The following is a 22,510-nucleotide window of genomic DNA, read 5'->3' as shown; positions in this document are numbered from 1 at the left end:
CATTCCTCTTGAGTTTGAATTCTCTCTGTTCAGTTTTAACTCCCCCCGAACCATTTTATCTTGCAGACCCTTCTGCGAGTGGCTCCATTCCTCTGCTAGCACAGGTTCAATAAATTCCTTCTTGGAGCTTTGATTCACCACTGTCTTCATCTGGATAATTCAGGAATGCCGGAGGACCCTCTTCATCCTCCTGGTTTAGCCAGTTTAGATGTTATAAAAACGGTCTTTACTTTTAACACTATGCCACAACCCCCGCAAAAAATAGACACATTCATCACATCACCATTTCTAAACCCTTTTAATAATAAAAGAAACTAGATGAATACAGTAAAACCTTCCCACGTTATACATGTAGCATTCATTTTAGTATTTGTGAAAAGCCAACTTTATAGTATGTACCTATAACAGCTCCAAGGCAGGTACCTGAGATGATTTTTGGAAACTGGATCTTCTGTGAATCAACCTGACATTGTTCCCAGGCATCACTCAGTCTCAACCTCCAGTTTCAGGACAACAAATCCTGTCTGGCAGCCCCAGATTGCTCCAGGGAAGCTGACCTTGATCAATTTCCGCTTTTGCAGTGAACCTGCATCCTCCAGGATCTCCCTGAGACTCCTCCCAGGTACCTCCCGGAGTCTTTGGCACACAGAGGTCTAAGGAGCTGAGACCCCGGGTAGCAGTCCCAGAGGGCTCCAGGGAAGCTGCCCGAGGGGATTTTGTGCCAGGAAAGAGGAAAGAGCTGTGCAGGCCTGCAGGAGCACAGGGGCAGCCCCGCTGTGGGTGTGAAACGTGGGGTTGTGCTTCCTCTCAGGTAAAACAAAAAAGGTGGCCGGTGTAGTTGTTGTGAAATATGTCGAATGAGGCCACGGGACAGTTATAAAAATGAGTTTTAATAAACAAATGGAAAAAAAGCATGGAAAGAGGCTTTTGGACAAATATTTTGCATGCTTATAAGTGAATAATGTGAGTTTTAACATTCTCACAATATAAGTTTTAAGGGGTTTTTTAGGCCTTTAGCATGTAGGATAGAAGAATGCATAAGTATTATTATTTGCTTTGAAACAAAATTATTGTAAGCTTTGAGCTGCTTTGTAGTGAGAGGTTTTAAACTACAGCTTTAGGATTTAAAAAAGTGGTAATCACCTAAATAAAAGAAGGAAGTGAGCTTATCTTAAGGAAAAAAAAAAAAAAATTAAAAAAATTGAGGATCCTGGAAAGGAAAACTGGACCCCATCATCACAGATGCATGATCCTGGGAGGGGAAGCCAAACATCACCATCACTGATTTATGGCCCTGGAAAGAGGAGCTGGGCCTCACCATCTGGGCACGGGAAACTGCACATCACCATCACTAATTTACAACCTTGGGGTGATAGAAATTCGACGTCAGCAATAGGAACTGATCACAATGGGGTATGGAAATCGGACTTCACAAATAGAAACTAGGAGGAAACCACCAAAAAAATACCAGCAAAAATCAGCATTCGGTGTGCAGCTGGAGGGGAAACCCCCCCACTGTACCCAGCACGCTGCTTTGCTCTCATTTTATCGTTTGAATTACCGAATTAATAAATCAATTGTTGCTTGATATATTGGCTGAGTCAAGCCCTTATTCCTTCCGTGGGGACTCAGGAGCAGCTGAATGTGGCTCCTCTTGTGTCAGGGTGTGTCTGTGTGCCCCGCTTGGCACCTTGAGGAGCAGCTGGATGTGCCTGTGGCTGCGGGCTGTGTCTGGGGTGCTGCTGGCCACTGAGGCTGCCTGCTGGCAGCTTTGGGGGTCTGGGGGGGAGTCACATCTGCCCTAAAACCCCCTCCCAGCCCCACAGACACTCCCAGACACCTCAAACCACCCCACAGGCCCTGGCCAGGACTCCCCCAAACACTCCCTGCAATATAAATAGCCCTAAAAGCCACCAAAACCCCTTTCCATCTCCCCCAAATTCTCTCCAAGCCACACAGCCTGGCCACGACCACCAAAACCCCCTCACAGACTGTCCCAAAAGCCCCCCAAACCTCCTCCCAGTGCTCCCAGGAGTCCCTAATACCCCTCCCAGTCCCCAAATGGCACCGACCAGGAGAGGTTGGTGCACAGGAACATCCCCAGCCAGGAGCAGCTCGGGCACTTCAGCAGCGATTTGGGCACTTGTGGGGGGGACACCCTGGATGGGGAGACCCAGGCCAGGGACTGGGACAGACAACCAGAATTCCTGGAGAACAGCCGGGCTCAGGGGGACACGTTCTGCCAGCACAACTAGGAGACTGTAGCCCCATCTGCCTGGCTTTACAGCCCTACAACACCCAAATCCTCCTGAAGACTCCTCTGAATCCCAAATTCACCTCAAAATCCCAGTAAAATGGTGCAGCTTTAGATCTCTTTGTTTCTTTATTTTTTACCCCAGTTCTTGGTGTTTTGATGGGATAAAGATGGAAATTATTTAGGCTGGGAAAGACTTCCAAGGATCATCTTAGCTTTGTTCAATGTCACCAGAAGAAACAATTGGATGGGGCATGTTTTTTAGGGTGTAAAGTTTGGGTTTTCTTCCTTTTGTTCCTTTTTATAGATTTTTTTCCCCATTTCTTGCTAGGAAACACTAACAACTGGGCACTTAAGAAAATGAAAGAAGTGATCAAGCTCGGGGGAAGAGAGTATCTGGTTGCACTTCTTTTACTTAAGAATTTCTTTCTGAGGGGCAGAGATATCGAGAGAATTGGGCAGGTAAAAGATGGGGCTGGGGCAGCTGCTGGCTCTCTCTCTCTTGGCTTCAGAGTGTTAGGAAAATTATTCCACAAACGTCAGAGGTTTCTGTCCAAAAAGGAGACAGAGGAATCCTTTTTCTTTATTCGAATAAAGGGAGAGACCATGAGGCATTTCCCCTGGGGTCTCTCAAACTTTTGGAGGATACAGCCTCCTATTTATCCTCATTTCCCGGCCGCATTTCCCTCTCTCTTTCTCCATTGGCTGAGGTACTTGAGAGTTACAGACTTCCCGGAGTGCCTAATACCTAAAATTCCCCTTGAATGTATAACCCCCCTTTTAATTTTTAATTCTTACAGAATTTATGGGGTTTCCCCATTGTTTCTTTCATCTTTCAATATCCAATTTCATTTATCAGCAAACCTACAGTTTGTTTGTAAAGGCAAATATCTTCTTTTCCATTCATCAATCAGTGGAATCCTCCCCATTGTTTCTTTCATCTCTCAGTGCTGGTTTTATCTACCAGCAGATCCACTGCTTGTTTGTAAAGACAAGTCTGTCATTCCTCTCAAGAGGAGGAAGGTTGGAGCTGCTGCTTGGGGAAAGGAATTCCCTGCTGCTGCCAGAGCCCAGCCCAGAGCTGCTTCTTCTGCCATGGGGTGATCCTCTGCTCGTGAGAGCAGTCACTGCACTGGGACCTCATCATCATCACCTACCTCACTGTTAGAGATGAGTACTATGATGATTGGCTCTCACAATTATCGGATGAATACTGTGTGTACATTAAAAGAAGTTCTGTTGATGTATGGTTGTGTTATTGTAGTTTGTTGTTTGGACACCCCCAGTTCTCTCTACAGCCCCCTTTGCCCCCCTCTGTATTGCTGCCACTGGACAATCTGGGTTGGTCCTTTCTCCTTATTCAGTCCTTTGTTGTGTTTGTTGAGGTTTAATAAAGCTCTGAAATTTTAAAGTGAGCGGTCGTTTCTCACAACTGGGGACTCATCTGGCATTAAAACCTCGTCTCCATGGCCCTAGGAGATTTTGGACGAGAGTTCCACCCCCTGATCTCGCAGCTCGATTGGCTTCTCCTGGGGTCATTGCTGATTTGCAGGTCGACACCTCGGGGACAATAAAGGACCAAATAAGGATAAAGAGGAGGGGGAAGAAGGGGAAAGGCCCCTTGAAAAACTGCAGATGGAAAGATCTGGAGGATTGAGAGTATTGTGCGAGGGGGAGACGGAGTCCGGGGGTGTGCTTGGGGTGTGAGTGGGATGCAGTCTGGGAGTGTGGTTAGTGCGAGAGTCAGACTTGGGAGAACTGGTTTGAAAAGGCACTGTTCTCATAACTGGTTTGAAAAGGCACCATCCTCATCATTGGTTTGAAAAGGCACCATCCTCATAACCGGTTTGAAAAGGCACCATCTTCATAATTGGTTTGAAAAGGCACCATCCTCATAACTGGTTTGAAAAGGCACCATCCTCATAACTGGTTTGAAAAGGGACCATCCTCATAAGTGGGATGGCCAGATTGCCCATAATCTGAGTGCAGGCACCTCAGCTCTGGTCAGCACTGCACAGGATCTGTACCTGAGTCTGTTGGAGCTTGAGGACATTGGACAGTTGGGTGGATTTGGAATGTGTCAGATTGGAGGCAAGACACGAAGTGCACAAGAGGTGGGGAGAGGCTGTTGGAAGCACCAGGCACGGAAACACCAGCCTGGCTGTGCGGGGGTCTCCAGGCCACGGACCCTTGCATGGGGCAGCTGGGAATGGGGAAAGCTCGTACTGGGGAGGCCTGGCATGACAGCACCTCACCTCCAGTCACGCTGCAAGAAGGACTCCATTTTTGGATGGCAAAGAAGAGTTGAGCGGCAGACTTTGGGAGGGCCCAGGGTTGGCTGATGTCATACCAGGGGTATAAAAAGTGGAGCTGCCATTTTGTGGATGAGCCTCTGGCAGTCGGCCGCTCTCCCAGTGCTGTCCCTTTCTCCCTTTGTTAAGGTTCAATAAACCTTTGAAATTTTAAAGTGAGTGCTTGTTTATCAAGTGTTACTCATTAAAAGACAGACCTAGCACCATCTGCTCGGGTGCCCTGACCCTGAGTTTGCCTCTCCTTGCCCTGCTGGGAGCCAGGCCCCTGCTGCCCCACCCCGCTGCTTCTTGTGCACTGCTCCAACCTTTCTCTGCACTGCAGCCCCACACCCCTGCCTGTATGTAGTTACACTTAGAGTTATACTTAGTTTTATTAATTTTGGGTTTTTTAGGGTTTTTTTGGAGGTTTAGGTTTCGGTGGGTTGTAGGTGCGAGATTTTGGTGTTTTTTGGTGGTTTTAGTTTAGGATAGGTTTAAACAATTTTAAGGGAAAAAAAACCAGTTTAGGGAGCTTGTTTGCTTCAGCTAGCTAAACTAACTAAAAGCAAAAAAAAAAGGTTTTTGTTTGGTTGTTGTGTTTTTGATGAATACATAGGGTTTAGAGAAAGAAATGTGTAGGAGTGAATGCTGTTTTTCTAAAACAATTTGTGTGTGGGGTTTTTTTGTTTGTTTTGTTTTTAGAGCTAGTTTTAAAGACACAGAACACATACAGAATATACAGAACAGATGACTGGGGATATAAGCATCCTAAAGTTACTTTAGGACATTTTACTCTCTATCCCCATATTGTCAACTTACTAAAACTAATTGGATTGTAACTACATATAGGTGCCAGCCCAGCTTGCTGCTGGGGCCCTGGGATTGACTGCCCCAGGGGTTTGTGAAGAAAAGCCTCTCTTCATCCCTTCCTATCTTGGTCAAGCTGCCATTATTACCACATGCTCCCCGAGCTCACACCACAGCACCCCTGCGGCTCTAGGGGAATCAGGGGAAAGTGCCCACGGCCAAGAAGGGGTCACTGGGTTTGTGGTTCTGTTTGTTGTTAATGCTGTAGCTGTTGTTGTTTGTTTGCTTTATTATACACACTGCTAAAGAACAGTTATTCCTATTCTCATACCTTTGCCTGAGAGCTCCTTAATTTCAAAATTATAATAATTTGGAGGGAGGGGGTTTACATTTTCCATTCCAAGGGAGGCTCCTGCTTTCCACAGCAGACACCTGTCTTTCAAACCAAGACAAGGTAAAAAATCAGCTCTTCTCAATGAACTTGCAATGTCGATCTGAGTCTCAACAGATGTGCCTGCCCCTGTGTTCATCCCGGTGCCCATGGGGATCCAGGAGGATGTGGTGACCACCAGCCAGGTGTCTTCCCAACCTGGATTACCAGGAATGTGGCTCACCAGGGCTCTCCCCAGCGTGGGTGCTCTGATGGGGGATGGAGTTGGAGCAGAGGATGAAGCTCCTCCTGCAGCTGGGGCACTCGCAGGGCTTCCCTTACCGGTGTCTCCATTGGTGCTGATTCAAGACTGAGCTCGTTCTGAATCTCTTCCCACACTCAGGACACTCGTAGGGCTTCTCCCCAGTGTGGATGCGCCGGTGCCTGACGAGGTGGGAGTTGTACTTGAAGCCCTTCCTGCAGTCGGGGCAGCGGAATGGCCTCTCATCCGTGTGAATCCGCTGGTGTACGAGGAGAAGGGAGCTGGTCTGGAATGTCTTCCCACACTCAGAACACTCATAGGGCCTCTCCCCAGTGTGGATCTTCAGGTGGGAGGTCAGGTGGGAGCTCCGGTTGAAGCTCTGGCCACATTGCCCACACTCGAAGGGCCGTTCCCCGGTGTGGATGCGATGGTGGATGATCAATCCAGGGGTGTCCCTAAAGCCCTTCCCACACTCAGGACACTCGTAGGGCTTCTCCCCAGTGTGGATCATCTGGTGGCGGATCAGGCGGGACCTCCAGTTGAAGCTTTTCCCACATTCCCCACACTTGTGGGGCTTCTCCTCTTCATGAAACAGCTCATGGACCACCAGCTCAGAGCTCTGGCTCAATCTCTGGCTGCCTTCCTGGCACAGGGTGAAGAGTCTTTCCTCCTCAGAGCTCCCTGGGCTGGGGTTGGAGCTTGTCCTGTGGGATCTCTGGAGATTTTCCTCCCCATTGGATTCCTGCCCCGTGGAGTCACTCAAATCAGCCTCTTCCACGAGGTTCCTTTGTGGGGATTTGTCCTCCCTGGTCTCCATCCTCAGCTCCTTGTCTGGGGAAGGAAGGACAAGGAGAGGATGGGATTTGCCTCCGTGCCAGAGGGAAGGGGAAGGAGATTCCCCCCAGTTCATCACTGGCAGGGGGTTTGTCCTGCAGCTGGGGCCATGCTGGCCTGGGAGATGGAGCAGGAGAGAGGGGGAAAGGAGCACTGACTTCCTCCTCACCTGTCTGGCTGTCCTGGGGCATCTTCCTTTTCCTCACAGCCTCGCCCTCCATCCGGCCAAGGTTTGGGAATGGGAAATCCTGGTTTGCAGGCAAAACAAGATGTGAGCACCTTGGGTTTGAAGGTCCCCCTGCCCAAGTCCATCTCTAGAAGTCAGCATCATATGTCCATAAAAATCTGCCCTGAAAAAACCTCTTAGGAGTTCCCTGTCTCTGGTCTCTCCATTTTAGGGTTCTGGGATTCCTCCCTGTCCAGGCTGCCAGAGGTTCCAGGAATCTGAAAACCTACTCCCTCTTCTATCTCCCCATTTAGAGACACCAGGGGCTTTTGGGATCCTAGGGTCCTTTCTCCCCTAATTCTCTGCTTTGGGGTGCAGGGGGTCCAAGGAGTCCCCCCTGCCCCTCTCCAGGCTGTTGAGGGTCCCACAAATCATGGTGCTGCCCCCTCTCTGGGCTCCCCACTTTGGGCTCCTGGGGGACACAGGGCTCTGCTCCTCCAGGCCGCCTCTGCTGGGAGCCACCACTGGGACCCACCAATGTCCCCTCCAGGGGCATTTTCCACTCACCTTTGGAGATCTTTATTCTCCAAACATCCCCCCCCTCCCAGAAAAACCCAACCCAGGGACCCCTCCAGGATATCTGGGCCCAGCTCCCCTCCCCGGTCACCTGCGGGATTGGTGGGGGAGGTGGGGGGCGATTCTCCCATGTGTTGGGGGGCTGTGAATTCAGGGAGCTCTCGACCTCCTCCTTCCTTCTCCTTTTCTTGATCCTCATTTGTCCCTCCTCTTCCATCTCTCCTCCTCCTCCCCCAGGAGCAGCGACACCCTCGATGCCCCATTCCCTGTTCCCCAAGAGTCAGCTGCCCCTGACCCTTGCTGGGGACCCTGGCTGGGCACTTCCAGCCCTTGGGGCTCCTCTCAGGAGAGCTGGGAGGGAGGAACACAGAGAGGGGTGGGGGATCCCAGGAGTGGCATCACTGGGAGGGACAGGTTTGTACTGGGGTAACTGGAACCTTAGTGGGGCAGCTGGGAGCGACTAGGCATAGCTAAGAGCATGCTGAGGGCAACTGGGATATACTGGGAGTGTCTGTTAACCACACTGGGATGACTGGAACCACACTGGGAACAGGCAAGACCATGCTAGGCAGAACTGGGACCATGCTGGGGGCTACTGGGAGTGAATGGGATTGACACAGTGTACATTGGGGGCAACTGGAAATGTCTGCGACCATGCTGGGAGGGACTGAGGGTGACTGGGAGTGGCTGTGAGCAACTGGGATCAAGCTGAAAGCAACTGAGGACAACTGGGAGTGACTGGGATATACTGGGATAGACGGGGAATCACAGGGATCATACTGGAGGCTACTGGGGTCATGCTGGCATTGACAGGGAGCAACTGGGGGCCACTGGCCTCATCCTGGTAGCGATTGGGAGTGACTGGAATTAGACTGCAAGTGACTGGGATCATATTGGGATTGGCTACAGTCATACTGGGATTATGGATTAAGGCGTGACTAGACCCAGACTGGAGGTTACTGGGAACTACAGGGCCCATGCTGAGAGCCAACTGCTCCCACACTGGGAGGAACTGGGAGCAACTGTGAATGATAGGATGCATGCTGGTAACAACTGGGATGCACTGGGAGTGGCTGGGATAAAACTGGGGGCATCTGAACCACACTGGGGTAGCTGGGAGTGCCTGGGAATGACTACAAGAATGTTCAGGACAACTGGGATATACTGGGAATGCCTGAGACCATGCAGGTGGGGACTAGGACCACACTGGGAGCCACTGGGAATGTGCTGGGGGCAAGTGTGAGTGACTGGAGCCCTGCTGGGAGAGGCTGGGATCATACTGGGAATTACCGGGACTGTACTAGGGGCAACTGGGAGAACTGGGAACACACTGCACAAAAGCTGGAAAAACTTGCAGGAACTGGGACCGTGCTGGGGGCAAATCGTAACGTAATAGGAAATGACTGGGAGTGACTGGGTCATACTGGGATCAGGCAGGGAGTGAGGGCAAGGGACCAGGCCCATATTGGGACTCACTGGGCTCATACTGGGAGCAACAGGGATCCTAGATGGAGTGAGAAGTGATCAGGATCATACTGGGACTGACTGGGCTCATCCTGGGAGCAGCCACTGCCGGCACCGGGAGCCCCGAACCCCTTTCCCGGCCATCCCGCCCCTCCAGCCCCAGCACCCCCCAACGGGGTCCCGGCAATCCCAGGGGTCCCCCCCTCTCGGGGTCCCCGCTTTGGGCTCCTGGGGCTCTCCTGTCTCTGGGGTCCCGCTCAGGTGGGCCCCAAAGCCCGGATCTCTGCCGGGCTCCCCAAACCCGGTGTCCCCCCGCCGGTCCCGCCGCTCCCCACGTGGCCCCGGCAGAGCTCGGAGGGCCCGGCCCGGGAAGCCCAACCCCCACCTGGGGGGACCCGCATTCCCCCGCCCCCCGCCGGGGCTCTGCCGACACCGGGACCCCCCAAAAACACCTCCCGGGGACCCCGCCATGTCCCCCGAGGGGGGAGCCCTGCAAGCCCCAAACATCCCCCAAAAAAACCGAACCCAGGGACCCCACCCGGGATATCTGGGGCGAGTTCCGCCTCCCCGGGCACCTGCGGGATGGGGCCGATGGTCCCGGGGTGCTGCGGGTTCAGGGAGCGCTGGGGCCCCCGGGTCCCTCCTCTGCTCTTCCTCCTCCCGCTTCCCGCTGCCGCTCCGCCTCTTCCTCCCTCCCCCCTCCTCCTCCTCCCCCGTTCCCGAAGCCCTGGCGGCCGCGGGAGGAGCGGGGATGGAGCCGGGACAGGTCGGGATGGGCAGCGCGGGGCTCTCGGCTGCTCCCACCCGCTGGGGCCGGGGGGAACCCGGCCCGGGGAAAAGGAGAGGGAAACTGGGAAAACTGGGCGCTGCACATCCACACTGGGCCTTGCTGGTTGGGAAATTCCATCCCCTTGAGCTCTTCCCAGAGGCCTGGAGATGTTGGAGGGGGGACTGCAGAGACGGATGAGGGATCCCAAATGTGGTATTTTGGGGATAGGATCCGTGGGGATGGGAATGTCCCGCTCCCTTCCCGGGGCAGGGTCACACCTGAGCTAGGTGTGCAGGGCAGGACCTTGCCCTGAGCCCAAGCCCTGTCCCACCTGCAGGATCTGCTTCCCCTGGGCCTCTTCCCCCTGCGGCCCCAAGCCCAGCTTGGTGCTAAACAAAGGGGCTGGGCCGGGGTCATCCCCCGGCGGGGGCTGCGCACCCCCTCTGCCCCCTCCCCAAATTCCCCCCGGAGGCAGCAGGAGCTGGGGCAGGAGCTCTGTGGGGAGGGAAAAGGGGGTGACACCGGCATGGGGGGTCACACACGCTCTGGGGGACACACACGGGCCCTGGGGACGCCCCTCACCTTCTCCTGCAGCGCCAGGAGGATGAACCCCAGCATGGACACCCCCACCCCCAGCAGCATCTTTGGGGGTGGGGTCTGCTGGCAGCTTTGGGGGTCTGGGGAGGGGGGTCACATCTGCCCTAAAACCCCCTCCCAGCCCCACAGACACTCCTGGAACCCTCAAACCACCCCCCCAGCTCCTGGCCAGGACCCCCCCAAATGCTTCTTGCCATATAAATGGCCCCAAGAACCACCAGAACCCCTTTCCATCACCCCCAAGTCTCATCCAAATTCTCTCCAAGCCACACAGCCTGGCCAGGACCACCAAAACTGTCACACAGACTGCCCCAAAAGCCCCCCAAACCCCCTCCGAGCAGCACAAATGGCCCCAAGAGCCACAAAAGCCTCTCCTAGTTCCCCCACGATCCCCCAAAACTTCCTCCCAGCGCCCCATGGCACTGACCAGGAGAGGTTGGTGCACAGGAACATCCCCAGCCAGGAGCAGCTCGGGCACTTCAGCAGCGATTTGGGCACTTTGGGGAGCACACCCCAAAATGGGGAGACCCCCGCCAGGGACTGGGACAGACAACCAGAATTCCTGGAGAACAGCTGGACTCAGGTGGACACATTCTGCGCACACACGTATGAAATTGTGGCCCTGTCCGCCCAGCCTGGGCAACCCCCACGAATCCCAAAAAATCCAGTGAACCAACCCCAAATGCACCCCCAAATCCTGGTAAAACAGTGCTGCTTTAGATCCCTTTACTAAATTTCTTTATTTTTACCCTGGTTCTGGGTGTTTTGATGTGATAAAGATGGAAATTATTCAGATAGGAAAAGATCATCAAGATCATCCAGTACTGCTTGATGCCACAAGAAGAAACAATTGGACAGAGCAGTCAAGGTTTTTAGGGTGTAAAATTAGAAAATCAGATCTTCCCAGTGAATTTCCAATGTTGATTTCACTACTGATGGATGCTCCTGCCCTTGTGTTCATCCAGGTGCCCATGGGAATCCAGAGGAGTGTGGAGACCACCTGCCAGGCGGGAATTCCACTGGGAATGTGGGTTACCAGGGCTCTGCCCAATGTAGGTCCTCTAATGGGGGATGAAGTTGGAGCAGTGCACGAAGCTGTTCCCACAGTCAGGGCACTCACAGGGGTTCCCTTACCGGTGGCTCTGTTGGTGATGTCTCAAGGATGAGCTCCAGGAGAAGCTCTTCCCACACTGGGGACACTCGTAGGGCCTCTCCCCAGTGTGGATGCGCTGGTGGGTGATGAGGTTGGAGTTGTGCTTGAATCCCTTCCCACACTCGGGACAGCGGAATGGCCTCTCATCCATGTGAATCCGCTCATGTATGAAGAGGTCTGAGCTGGTGTGAAACCTCTTCCCACACTTGGGACATTCGTAGGGCCTTTCCCCAGTGTGAATCTTCTTGTGGGAGGACAGGTGGGAGATCCGGCTGAAGGTCTTCCCACATTCCAAGCACTCATAAGGCCTCTCCCCAGTGTGGGTCCTCTGGTGGCTGATCAGGTTGGAGCTCTGGATGTAGCTCTTACCACATTCCCCACACTCAAAGGGCCTCTCCCCAGTGTGGATTCTCTGGTGGACAATAAGGCTGGATCTGTGGATGAAGCTCTTCCCACATTCCCCACACTCGAAGGGCTTCTCACCAGAGTGGATCATCTGGTGGACGATCAGGTTCGAGCTCTCACTGAAGCCCTTCCCACATTCCAAGCACTCATAGGGCCATTCCCCAGTGTGGATCATCTGGTGGCGGATCAGGTGGGAGCTGTCTCTGAAGCTCTTCCCACACTCAGGACACTCGCAGGGCCTCTCCCCAGTGTGGATCATCTGGTGGCGGATCAGGTGGAAGCTTCGCCTGAAGCTCTTCCCACACTCCAAGCACTTGTGGGGCTTCTCCCCAGCATGAGGCTGCTCATGGACAAGCTGAGAGATCCGGCTGGATCTCCAGCTGCCTTTCCAGCACAGGTTTGGTCTTTCCTCCTCAGAGCACCCTGGGATGGGTTTGGAGCCCCTCTTCATGTGGGATCTCTGGGGCTTTTCCTCCCCATTGGATTCCTGTGCTGTGGAGCTGCTCAAAACAGCCTCTTCCATGAGGTTCTGCTGAGGCGATTTGTCCTCCCTGGTCTCCATCCTCAGCTCCTTGTCTGGGGGAGGAAGGAAAAGGAGAGGATGGGATTTGCCTCTGTGCCAGAAGGACGGGGACAGAGATCCCCTCAGTTTGTCCTGAGCAGGACGGCGTCGGTGCGGGGTTGTCCTGTAGCTGGGGCCATGCTGGGCTGGGAGATGGAGCAGGAGAGAGGGGGAAAGGAGCAGTGGCTTCCTCACCTGCCTGGGGCTCCCGGGGCATCTTCCTCTTCCTCACAGCCTTCTCCTTCCTCTAGCCAAGGTTTGGGAATGGGAAATCCTGATTAGGGGAAAAACACAGGATGAGTACATTGACTTTGAAGGTCCCTCTGCCCAAGTCCATCTCCGGAAGTGACCAGACATCTGGGGTCCATAAAAACCTCCCAAACACCAAGATTCAGTCCTGAAAATGCCTCCCAGGAATTCTCTGTCTCTGGCCTCTCCCCTTTGGTGTTCGGGGGTTACCCCCTGTCCCAGCTGCTGGGAGTCAGGCTTGTATTAGAGGTCCCTTGTCTACTTGGTTCCCACCCTCCCCAGAAATCCAAAAAACTCCCCCCTCTCGTGTCTCCCCGTTTAGGGATGCTGGGGGGTTTTGGGGTCCCAGAGTCCATTCTCCCGCAGTTCTCTGCTTTGGGGTGCAGGGGGTCCAAGGAGTCCCCCCTGCCCCTCTCCAGGCTGTTGAGGGTCCCGCCAATGGCGGCGCTCCCCCCTCTCTGGGCTCCCCACTTTGGGCTCCTGGGGGGCACAGGGCTCTGCTCCTCCAGGCTGCCTCTGACGGCAGCCAACACTGGGACCCCCCAGTGTCCCTTCAAGGGGCATTTTCTGCTCAGCTTTGGAGTTTTTCATTCTCAAAATATCCCCTCCGAAAAAACCCAACCCAGGGACCACCCAGGATATCTGGGCCGAGCTCCCCCTCCCCGGTCACCTGTGGGATGGGGCGTGATGATGCCACGGGCCGAGGGCTGTGAATTCAGAGAGCGCTCGACCTCGTGGTCCTTCTCCTTTTCTTGACCCTCCTTTGTCCCTCCTCTTCTTCCTTCTCCGGCTCCTCCCCTTCCATCCTTCCTCCTCCTCCTCCCTAACCCCACCCCCTTCCCGTACTTCCATCCCTTCTCGCTCTCCTTCTCCATCTCTCCTCTCCCAGCCCTCCTCCTCCGCCAGGAGCAGGCACACCCCGGTGCCCCGTTCCCGAAGCCCTGGCGGCCGCGGCAGGAGCGGGGATGGAGCCGGGACAGGTCGGGATGGGCAGCGCGGGGCTCTCGGCTGCTCCCACCCGCTGGGGCCGGGGGGAACCCGGCCCGGGGAAAAGGAGAGGGAAACTGGGAAAACTGGGCGCTGAACATCCACGCTGGGCCTTGCTGGGGACCCTGGCTGGGCACTTCCAGCCCTTGGGGCTCCTCCCGGGAGGGGGGAACACAGAGAGGGCTGGGGGATCCCAGGAGCTGTATCACTGGGAGTGACTGGGTTATACGGGGATCGTGCTGGGAGGAGCTTAGCCCATGGTGGGGGAGACTGCAATCACACCGAGGGAGACTGGGATCATACTGGCATCATACTGGGAATGAGTAGAAGCCTGCAGGGCCAATTAAGACGATGCGGTGGGCAAATGGGATATACTGGGATTGACTGGGATCATGCTGAGTGTGACCAGGAGCAGCTGTGAGCAACTGGGATCATGCTAGGAGCAACTGGGAGGAACTGGGAGTGACTGGGTGTGTGCTGGGGCTGATTGGAAGCAACTGGGCTTATACTGGGAGGAACTGGGATCATGCTGGAGGTGACTTGGATCATACTGGCAGTGAGTGACTACACTGAGGCTGACTAGGAATGGTTGTGAGCAAACGGGATCATGCTGGAAGTAGCTGGGAGGAGCTGGTAGTGAGGGAACTGGGGGAGAGTGTTTTTTTCCTTTGGAACCTCTGCACGTTGTGATTTCACAGCCAGAACAGAATACCTCCCAGCCAGTCCTGCTCCTTGAGACGTCACAGGCACCTGTGACTTTGCAAGGAGTGGGGCAGTGATTTACTCTGGTGCCCATGAAATCACAAGGAACAAAGCTGTCATGTTCCCTGGTGCCTGTGACATCACAGTGACCAGGGCTCTGATGTGCTCTGGTGCCTGTGATAACGGAAGGAGCGGGGCTGGCTGTAATGTGCTCTTGTGCCTGTGATATCACAAGGAGAGGGATTGGCTGTGATGTGCACTGCTGCCCATGACATTGCAAGGAGCAGGGCTGTCAGGTACTCTGGTACCTGTGATAAGACAAAGAGTGGGGCCTGGCTGTGATGTGCTCTGGTTCCTGTGATGTCACAAGGAGCAGGGTGGTCAGGTACTCTGGTACCTGTGACATCACAAGGAGCAGGGCTGGGTTTTACTCTGGTGCCTGTGACATCACAAGGAGCAGGGCTGGGATTTACTCTGGTGCCTGTGACGTCACAAGGAGCAGGGCTGGGATTTACTCTGGTGCCTGTGATGTCTCAAGTTGCGGGGCTGGCTGTGATGTGCAGGAAATGAGAGACACGGGCTCCGCTACGTCAGCAAAGCAAAGCCAGTTTAGTACACAAGTTCACCAGTATTCATAGGTCTCTACATTCCGTACAAAATTTTCCACTCAGACCCCTTTGCCCTTGTTCCCTTAGTAACACAATCTTTTCTATTATCAAGTCCTTCTTACATTCTTGCACTAGCAATGACCTTGTTACTTTCTCTCTCGTCAGAGCGGTCAGCGTGATCAGACATGGTGTCTTCACTTTTGTTCTTGCTTTGAGTTTATCTCTCCCACGGCTTTCACTGTACCAGGGCCAAAGGGTCTGCCGGTGCCACCCAGCTCAGCTTCTGTAGCTGTCTGATTTTCCACAGTGATGTGCTCTGATGCCTGTGCCATCCCAAGAAGATGGGCTGTGATGTTCTCTGGTTCCTTTGATGTCACAAGGAGCAGGGTTGTCAGGTACCCCTGGTGCCTGTGACATCACAAGGAGCGGTGCTGTGATATGCTCTGGTGGCTGTGACAACACGTGGAGCATGGCTGTGATGTGCATTGGTGCCTGCCTGTGACATCAAGCAGAGAGAGGACACATTTCACAGTCCTCTGGTGCCTGTGAAATCACAAGGAGCAGGGCTGTGATGTGCTCTGGCACCTGTGGCATCACAAGGAGAGGGACTGTGCCCAGTGAGCTCCACTCCCTGCTGATCCCTGGCACACGCTGTCCCTGCAGGACCCCTGTGCTTTCCTGGCAGCTCTCAAATCCCTCCAGACAAACATTCCCCTGCCATCAGCCCTGGCACAAGCTGTAGAGCCCCAGGAAGGTTCAGCACAGACCATTCACCATCTGATGGGCGCTGGCCACCAACAAGCAAAACCTGAGTCTCTTGTAGGCTGCAGTGGGACCCTGATCTGATCCCACTGAGCCCTGGAGGAACAAGGAACACAAGGAGCCTCTTGAGAGTTCTGAGAGTGACTTTGGAGGGACAGCAAAGCTTTCCGTGGCCCAGCACAGAGCCCTGGGCCGCAGGACCCTGCTCTGCACGACAGCCCTGGGCACCCCTGGCTGCAGCCCCGGCTGCTCAGCCCTGCAGCAGAGCCCGGCAGCAGGGAGCTGCCCTGTGCTGTGCCTCGGGTGGTGCAGCAGGGACACCCAGCCCTGCCCTAGGGCCACATCCCTGCCCTGCAGCGACTCTGAGAGTCCTCCTGGAAGGGCCTCAGAGCTGTGGGATGTGCCAGCTTCAGGAGATCCCTGCAGGAGCTGCAGCTTCTCTTCCCCCAGCCAGAGAGTGACTGTTCCCGACACTGTGAGGATTTCTCCTCTAGTGAGCCCTCAGTGAGCTCTGCTCCGTGCTGCCAGCCCAGGCTGAGTTGAGCCCCTCAGTGCCTGTGTGCTGTGCCCGGGGTGGCTGCAGGCAGTGCCCCAGCCCTGCTGGGCTGTGCACAGGAGCTGCTCCTGGGCAGAGCTGTCTCTCTGCAGCGCTGCCCTTGCCAGGAGCTGCCTCTGTGCCAGGAACCCGGCCCAGCTCAGCAGCACAGACACAGCACAAGGACTTTCATGACCCTCTTGGGGTTTGTACTGAGGCTCTCAACATCAGTCCCTGAGAGGGAGCTGAAGAAACCTCTCCTGAGCTCCCAGTCAGAATGCAACTCCAAAGTTTCTTGAAGTTTTAATGGGTCCTGCTGAGGGGCATGACCGAGAAAGTGTCCCCAGGCCCCAGCCAGAGCAGAGAAGTGCAGGCAGTGATGACAGGTGGGGACAAAGAGAAGCCAAGTCTGGGCGTCCTGGGGCACAGCAGCCTCTGTGCCACCAAGGGCTGTGAGCAGACACCTTGTCCTGAGGCCCTGGGGCCTCCTGGCACAGCCTCAGCAAGGCTGGGCACTGTCAGCCCCTTGTCCTGCCCTCAGCATCCCCCTCCCATCCCAGTGGCCTCAAGGATCTGCTGGAAGGAGTCCCTGGGGAGCCTTGGTCAGGAATGGCCCTGGTGGGGCTTCTAAGGGCCTGCAGGTTTTTCAAAGGACTTTGGGTTTTGCTTCTGCCTTGGAGTCTCTGAGAGGTTTGTGCATTCATGGCCTCCAATTATCTGCTATAATTACTCCCCTGAGATTCTTACTCAGTAACAACATTCAGGGGGCTCATTAATGCTTTGAGATACTCAAGGTGTTTAAGGCACTTTGGATTTTCCTTTCCACACTGAGTCTCTGAGAGGTTTTTGTGCAATCCTGGCCTCCAATTTTCTCCTTCAAGGGCTCCATGAGGAGACTGTGTTGGGGATAGACCTCAGTGGAACTGATTAATTCCTTGAGACACTCTGGGTTTGTGCTCTGACTTTGACTCCTGGAAAGGTTTGTGCCATCTCCTCTCAGGCCATGAGGGCTCAGCAGCAAATGCACCATGGGGCTCATTAAGATCAAACAAGTCCTGACACACCATGGCTCTGCCCTGATCTCTCTCTGTTGTAGTGCAGTTCATTAGGGAGCTTTCCTACTGCAGTTATGAAGGAATATTTCAAAGAGCTTCTAAGAAAGACACATTCTTATTTTAAAGGGTGTATTTTTCTCTTTAGAGAAGAGGTGATTGCAACATTCACTGACTGGTATTGATCCAGGGACTCTCCTAAGCAGGTCTGGCGTGCTCAGAGAAGCTGTGCCTTGATGTCTGACCCAGTGTGGAGAACCTTGCTCCACATTCCCCAACCCCCTCCTGTCTCTGCTCAGTCACCTGGGATCTGCTTTGTTCAGAGAACTGGCTGTACACAGGCAAAAAGGTGTTTTATTTTATTTTTTTAAAATTTTTTAAGCAATCTAAACCTCCTAAGGTTCCCCATTACAAACAGGTACCCTCCTCAAGGGTGTGCCAAGCCCAAGCTGCCACTAATGAGGTTCCCCTTCCCCAGGGCAGAACCCCACAAGGAATGTTTTGCACCTTTGGATTCCTTGGTTCCACGAGGCCTTGTTGTGTCACAATGGTCTCCTCGGATCCACAGTGTCACAATGGTCCCTTGGCTCTATGTGGCCCCACAGTGTCACAGGGGCTTCCTTGGTTCCATGGGCCCCAAAATGTCAGAGTGGTGTCTCCTTCTTCCTACAGACACCAGCAGCAAACCCCACTGCCAGGGCCAAATGCCTGGAAGAAGGAGGAAAGGGGGAACATTTGGAGTGATGCTTTTTGTCTTCCCAGGTCACAGGGACGTGGGGTGGGGCCCTGCTGTCCTGGGGATGGCTGAACACTGGCCTGCCCATGGGAGGGGGTAAGAGACAACAACCTTGAGAGAGACACAACAGTGGAGAGGTCAGGCAGAAGGCTGGGTTTAAAAGACCGTCATCAGCACAGGAAGCATCACTCTAAGGCATTCTGTTGAAAGCTGAAGAGAGAGAAAACAAAGAGAAAGAGAGTAGAGAGAAAACGGAGGAGTAAAGAAAGAAAGAATATAGAGAGAGAAACAGAATAAAGAGAGGGAGAATAGAGAGAGAGTAAAGAGAGGGAAAACAGAGAGAGGGTAAAGAGAGAATAGAGAAAGAATAAAGAGAATAAAGAGACAGTAAAGAGAATAAAGAGAGAGAAAGACAATAGAGAGACCAGAGAGTAAAGAGAGAGTAAAGAGAAAACAGAGGGTAAAGAGAGAGAATAGAGAGAGTAAAGAGAACGAAAAGAGAGAATAAAGAGAGATAAAGAGAATAAAGAGAGAAGAGAGAGAGAGAGAATAAAGAGATAGTAAAGAGAGAATAAAGATAGTAAAGAGAGAGAAAGAGACAATAAAGGGACTAGAGAGTAAAGAGAGAGTAAAGAGAGAAAAGAGAGAATAATGAGAGAGGGAATAAGAGAGAATAAAGATAGAGAGGATAAAGAAGGTGCAAATAAAGACAGAGTAAAGAGAATGATGCCTATGTAACTTGGGCCAAAGTTACAAGACGCTTATACAGTTTGAGTTATAAGATATATAATATATAATATAACCTGAATCATAACTTTTTATATCTATATAACCTGAATCATACCTTTCTATACAATGTAATAGCTACTGTATTGTTAACTAGTGTCTTAACACTTAAATAAACAGAAACTCAGCAGGTGAATAATTTCAAAATAGACAAGTATAGCTATACTGGGAAGCAGCAGCACGTACTAATGGGAAATTGGCAAATGTAAATCCAATTAGCTACAAAATGGAGAATTTAGACCGGTTAGATCCAGAAAGACCAAGGAACACCATAACTGCATGTGTTTGATGCTGTGTTGTATAGGTACAACCTTACCAAAGGGAAGGCGTTGTAAAATCATGGCTCAGGGCTCCTGCTTTGGCCAAGCAGAAGAGGGCTATGGGAAAGTGACTCAACTGAATTAAAGGTAGAAAAAAAAGTTATGTGACTGTCTTGGTTTAGGAAGACAGGTATCTGCTAGGTAAAATTACAATCAGAGGCTCTTTGGCAAAGATTTGGGAAATAGGAATAGCAGTTCTTTACTAGTATGTAATACAAAGCAAACAAACACAAAAAAAACCTCCCCCCCCCACCAAACAACTACAGCATTAATGACAAACGACAACAGTACCAAGAACCTTGAGGGCTTTGTTTCACAAAACCCAGGGCAGTTTGGTTTCGGTGTCCCTGCAGGATCCTCAGAGCACCAAGCTGGAACAGTGGAAAAGTCCCGGGCTGGTAGCTGGGATGGCAGGGTGTCCAGGCAGGCAGGGGCAGGATGTCCCGGCAGCGCAGGGGGTGCAGGGTCACGCTGCAGCAAGAGGAGCAGCGCCGAAGAAGCTCGAAGGCGAGGCAGAAAAGCGGCTCAGCTTCTGCTCGGCGTGCTTTGCGGCGGCTGAGATCCTCGAGGAGCGGCCGACACGCGTCTCCCGAACGCCGGAAGCAGAAAAGCACGCAGCTGCCTCAAGCTGTGTCTTTTACCTGCGTTATCTCCCCCTTCCACCTTTTGTCCACCTCTTTGTTTCAGCCAAGCACTCTCAAGTATCCAACATCCGGTCCCCTTGGCAACCCGTGGGGAAAAAATTCCCCAGAGAAAGAAGGAACAAACCCAACCCCCAACATTATCCACCCCGAATTTTTTTCCCATACAAACATATTACATTGAGTTTTAACTATTAAAAATACATATATATATATGCAAATATGGATGCAGCCACATTGTCATGGGTAGTTCACCCCAAAACAAGGTCCCCTTGAGGTATGCATCGGGTCTCTCCATCCTTTTGCATCACCCACCAGGTGCAACCTGGTCCCTGAGCGAAGACAACCCCACGGATGGGATTGTCTTTGCTGGAGGCAGGATTAATCCAAACAGTTTTTCCCAGCATACCTCTCATGTGTACCACTGGAACCTTATCTCCGTCTGTCTTTTGCAAGGGCTCAGATTGGGCAGGACCTGCTCGGTTGGTGGAACCTCGAGTGTTCACCAACCAGGTGGCCTTTGCTAAATTAGTATCCCAATTCTTAAAGGTTCCCCCACCCAGTGCTTTCAAGGTAGTTTTAAGCAGGCCATTGCACCGTTCAACTTTCCCGGCCGCTGGTGCATGATAAGGAATATGGTACACCCACTCAATGCCATGTTCTCTAGCCCAGGTGCTTATAAGACTATTCTTGAAATGAGTCCCATTGTCCGACTCGATTCTCTCAGGGGTGCCATGTCTCCACAGGACTTGTTTTTCCAGGCCCAGGATGGTGTTCCGGGCAGTAGCATGAGGCACAGGGTAGGTCTCCAACCATCCAGTGGTGGCTTCCACTATGGTTAGCACATAACGCTTGCCCTGGCGGGTTTGGGGAAGGGTGATGTAGTCAATCTGCCAGGCTTCCCCATATTTATATTTGGACCACCGCCCACCATACCATAAGGGCTTCACCCGCTTGGCTTGCTTGATTGCAGCACATGTCTCACAGTCATGGATAACCTGAGAAATACTGTCCATGGTTAAATCCACCCCTCGGTCTCGGGCCCACTTATAGGTGGCATCTCTGCCCTGATGACCCGAGGCATCATGGGCCCATCGGGCTAGGAACAACTCTCCCTTGTGTTGCCAATCTAAATCTATCTTTGACACTTCTATCTTGGCAGCCTGATCTACCTGCTTGTTGTTTTGGTGTTCCTCATTAGCCCGACTCTTGGGAACATGGGCATCTACATGGCGGACTTTCACAGGCAGCTTCTCTAAACGAGTGGCAACGTCCTTCCATTCATCAGCAGCCCAGATTGGTTTTCCTCTACGCTGCCAGTTGGCCTTTTTCCACCTTTCCAGCCAGCCCCACAGAGCATTGGCTACCATCCACGAATCAGTGTAGAGGTAGAGCTTTGGCCACTTCTCTCTTTCAGCAATGTCAAGGGCTAATTGAACAGCTTTGAGTTCAGCAAGCTGACTTGATCCCCCTTCTCCTTCAGTGGCTTCTGCAACCTGTCGTGTGGGGCTCCATACGGCTGCTTTCCACTTACGGTTCATTCCCACGATGCGACAGGAACCGTCAGTGAAGAGAGCGTAGTGTGTTTCTTCTGCTGGCAGTTGGTTGTACGGGAGAGCTTCTTCAGCCCGTGTCACTTGTTCCTGCTCCTCTTCGTCCGTGAGACCGAAGTTTTCTCCTTCCGGCCAGTTTGTAATTATCTCCAAAATCCCAGGGCGATTTGGGTTTCCAATACGGGCACGCTGTGTGATGAGGGCAGTCCATTTGCTCCATGTGGCATCAGTGGCATGGTGTGTGGAGGGAGCCTTTCATTTAAACATCCACCCCAGCACTGGTAGTCGAGGTGCCAAGAGGAGTTGTGCTTCTGTGCCAATCACTTCTGAGGCGGCTTGAACTCCTTCATAGGCGGCCAAGATCTCCTTCTCTGTGGGAGTGTAGTTGGCTTCAGATCCTCTGTAACTTCGACTCCAGAATCCCAGTGGTCGGCCTCGGGTCTCCCCTGGCACCTTCTGCCAAAGGCTCCAGGACAAACCGTTGTTCCCGGCTGCAGAATAAAGCACATTCTTCACATCTGGTCCCGTCCTGACTGGGCCAAGGGCTACTGCATGAGCAATCTCCTGCTTGATCTGGGCAAAGGCTTGTTGCTGTTCAGGGCCCCAGTGGAAATTGTTTTTCTTGCGGGTAACCAGGTAGAGAGGGCTCACGATCTGACTGTACTCAGGAATGTGCATCCTCCAAAAACCTATGGCTCCTAGGAAAGCTTGTGTTTCCTTTTTGCTGGTCGGTGGAGACATTGCTGTGATCTTATCAATGACCTCAGTGGGGATCTGCCGCCGTCCATCTTGCCACTTTACTCCCAGGAACTGGATCTCTCTGGCAGGTCCCTTGACTTTGCTCTTCTTGATGGCAAACCCGGCTTTCAGCAAAATCTGGATGATTCTCTCTCCTTTCTCGAACACTTCAGCTGCAGTCTTTCCCCACACAATGATGTCATCAATGTACTGTAGATGTTCCGGAGCCTCACCTTTCTCCAGTGCAGCCTGGATCAGCCCATGGCAGATGGTGGGGCTGTGTTTCCACCCCTGGGGCAGCCGGTTCCAGGTGTACTGCACGCCCCTCCAG

At 53.0% G+C, this 22,510-nt stretch overlaps 1 pseudogene; it reads right to left on the bottom strand.

The window, feature by feature from the left end:
* Positions 1-22,510, bottom strand: part of LOC136303663 (uncharacterized) — a 265,948-nt pseudogene that overhangs the window by 44,418 nt on the left and 199,020 nt on the right.

The sequence above is a fragment of the Chamaea fasciata genome, unplaced genomic scaffold, assembly GCF_029207755.1.
Source record: "Chamaea fasciata isolate MVZ Bird 193981 ecotype frontalis unplaced genomic scaffold, bChaFas1.0.hap1 SCAF_40, whole genome shotgun sequence".
Taxonomy (NCBI): domain Eukaryota; kingdom Metazoa; phylum Chordata; class Aves; order Passeriformes; family Sylviidae; genus Chamaea; species Chamaea fasciata.
This window is presented reverse-complemented; position numbering and strand designations above follow the sequence as displayed.